We start from the raw sequence: 3,483 nt of genomic DNA, 5'->3' as shown, positions 1-3,483 counted from the left end.
GCTTCAGTTACAGCTAATAAGGAATATCACATGACCACAGTGTGTGCTTGTTCTGCACAATAAAGAACACGAGGAAAGATAAGATTGAGAACTAAAATGTCCTTCAGCAGCACCCTATAGGCAGTGATGATGAAAGTCATTAAAAGAAAAATTGATTGAGGTATTTTAGTAAACAAAAGAACTCTCCGCTTTCCCATCAGAAAGTGTATTGTTAATATAGTTTCGCTTAGCTTTCTGGAAGAAAATGTTTCTTCATGCTTCTCTCTTTAGCCTTATTCTTATCCTGTCACTTTTCAGACAAAAAAAAGAAAAGATTGAAAACGATGGTCCTATTTTATTTGCTTGAAATGAAACAGGCTGTTGCTTTGTGTTTGGAACAGTTTTACTCTTGGCCTTGATGTGCGTGTGAAAGGAAGACCATGTAATTGATGAGCTAGTCTCTAGGAAGCAGCAGATACAGTGTTAAGAAAACCAACAGGCATGAAAACAATAGTTGTTTGATAAAAGTAAATGATTTCTGCGGCTAATATGTCTTCAACATATTTTCTTTGATACTGACTTGCTTAGTATGACAACAGCAGAGCCATAGTGGTCTGTAGGCATTTCCTTTTGGATATTTTGCTTCTCAATATGGAATTCATCATCACTTGCCTTTGTATTACCTATGGGTTATACTGAGGATCTGTAATTTTTATTAAAATCTGGAGCATCAAATACCTGACATATATCTGAAGTCAGAGGGCTGAGCTAGAACATTGTTATGAACATCAATGTAAGATATTAAAGTGGCAGCTTTGTTTTGAATTGAAAACACTAAAAATGTTGTATTTCAAAATTCACGCCAGGCCACCATACAGGATTTTTAAAAATGTCTGTGTGAGATGAGAGAAAATCAGTATTACAACTCTTAAGTGTTTCACCCTTGATAAGAGTATAGATGGGTAGAAGACGGAAGTCAGGCAGATAATACAGTGTTTTGGGGAGAGGCATTGTTCTACTAGGAATGAGTCCCGCCCACTCTCATGGAGACAAGTAGGAAAGGCCTATCTTTTGCCTTCAGCACAGTTGGTAAGGGACCTCAACAAGACCACTCCAAGAGCTTAATTTGTGAAAACTGCTCATGCTTGCGGGCCATAATGATTCAGTTTCTAATTCCCAGCTAAGAAGGAGAGGCAGATTGAAAGTTTTGAAGGTGGAGTTGAGGAGATGGCCAACATTGAAAGGCATCATTATCTGTTGGCTTTGATTTCATCTAAGTGGGTGGTTACTGAAGGAACAAACACTAAGTAGGGGAGAGCTGCTCCAGGTACCTTCAGCACAGAACAAGGAATAAACAACTAACTAGAACCCGGATTCATGTTCCAGTGACTTCCTCTTTTAGCCTGGAGAACTCAGCTACTAAATAACCACCATGAGCACACCTGGCTAGTAAGATCGTTCATACTCCCTTTACCACTTTTTCAGCTTTACCCTCTCAGCCCAGGGTTGGTCAGAGTGAGAGAAAGAGTGAGAAAATAGATTTTCTTCCTTCCTAGACTTCTGGATTGTCTCTTGCCACAGGCCTGAGGGTAGGGGTAGAGAGACATGTTCCTTCTAAAGTTGAAATTTTAATGTTGTTTAACTCAAAACTTTTAGATTTTGACTATATTGTGTTACAGTATTTTAATTATTAAATCTATACCAGGTTTTGTAGCTTGAAGTGACAACAGAATGCTTTTTATTTTCGAAGAGCATCCTGAAAAGTTGAGGAGTCTGCCTGAGTGTTCATCCTCCAGGGCAGAGAATGAACTCTCAGAACAGAGGTGGGCACAGAGAGAGCCTTCATAAATTGGTATAATGCAGCGGGGTTATCTATGCATGCTCGTGGACCATGGCTTGTATGGAGGAGAGAGGAAGAGGGAAAGATTGTCTTGTATTTTTCCCATTCTTTCTTTGAGAAGAAAGACCACCTAGCATAAAAGTTGAATTCAAAACCCAATGGGTATATTTGCATCTTCAAAGCTAGAACATATCATTTAAGCACTGAATTATTACATAGTGTTCATTATTTTAAATGACAAGCTGGGGTTTTCTCTTTCTAATTTAACAAATTAATTTTCCTTGGAATATTTGGTTTACATTTCAAGACTGTAAGCTTTCATCATGAAAAGATGACAGCATTGAAGATTAAAGTGTGTGGTTCTTCTCAAGATATTCTTAGTCCTGCAAAGGAACTTATGCATATTTGGGCTTCCATCTTTCTTACAACCTGTATTTCTTGATGTTCTCTTTATATTCTGTAAGATTTTCTTAAAAAAAAAAAGATTCTGTGGTTGAAGGACATGTCAGAGCATAGAGGATACAGTTTTATATCAAAAGGAGTTTCATGACTTTTGAAGCTCATTTGATTTACGACACATCTTTTCCTCTTGGAAGTGTTAAATAGTTCTGCACAAAAAGGCTAGCAGTTTTTCTGTAAAATACAGTTTTTTTATCTCTTGCTGTAAAGAAACTGCGTACTGAAAAATGTGAATAACAACAGTCAGGAAACAGGGTTTTTTTTAAACTTCTATTTCAAGGCCCTCAAAGATTTATACCTAATGATGAGTATTTTTTCTCCTGAGATTGTTTCTTTTTTTCTCTTTTCTTTTCATGACACCAGGACCAATGTCTTTTTTAATTACATAAAGAAGAAAGAGGGATGCTATAGTTCCAGCTAGACATATGAAATCCTATAGTCCTTTCTTAAAAACTTTGTTTTGTAAAAGAGGCCCTTGTCTTTGGGCAAGGTAATTTGCTATTCACAGTTTCCTTGTCCTCATATTATTGCAGGGAAAATTGTAGAAATTTTAGAGATGGCTCTAGGCAATGTTTTCATCCCAGAATGTTTGGGGAGTTATAAAAACAAACAGATTACTGAACCTACATAAGAACCAATTGAGAAGTCATTACATTTAAACATAAGCAAAATTTCCTCTTGGATCATTAAGTTATAGAAGAATAGAAAGATTGCATTTGAGAGTCTGAGAAAGCTAGGCCACGTGTAAGTCAAACAAGTAAAATTCTACAATTCAGAAATACTGACAGCAGTTGAAATTAACAGAGGTCTTGCATTTCAAATGTCACAGAGGTAAGACAGCAGTAGCCATTTAAAAGGACAATAAATAGAAGGAATCAACAATTTAAAAGTAGAATGTGTTTTTTTTCATCTTCCTTATTCACATAAATTTTTGTTATTGGCAGTGGTGCTGGGGATTCAATACAGGGCCTCGTGTATGCTAAGCATGTACTCACTAAGCTACACATCCAGCATTACCTAAAAATTTTAAATGAGCAGGAAATGTTTGAAAGAAGGAGGGGCACATCACCCGCTTTCTCTCTTCATCTATTTCCTTCAAATCTATATATTTTCCTAAGATCGAGGCCACTATTTTGTATTGTTTATATCCCACAAAAGGAAGTCTAGGCAACCCAGTTCTACTCAGACCAAAGCCGTTGAGCATT

The sequence above is a fragment of the Heterocephalus glaber genome, unplaced genomic scaffold (assembly GCF_053883595.1).
Source record: "Heterocephalus glaber isolate CG9 unplaced genomic scaffold, H.glaber_assembly_v1.0 deba00001497, whole genome shotgun sequence".
In the NCBI taxonomy this organism is placed as follows: domain Eukaryota; kingdom Metazoa; phylum Chordata; class Mammalia; order Rodentia; family Bathyergidae; genus Heterocephalus; species Heterocephalus glaber.
Note: the sequence above shows the minus strand (reverse complement) of the source record.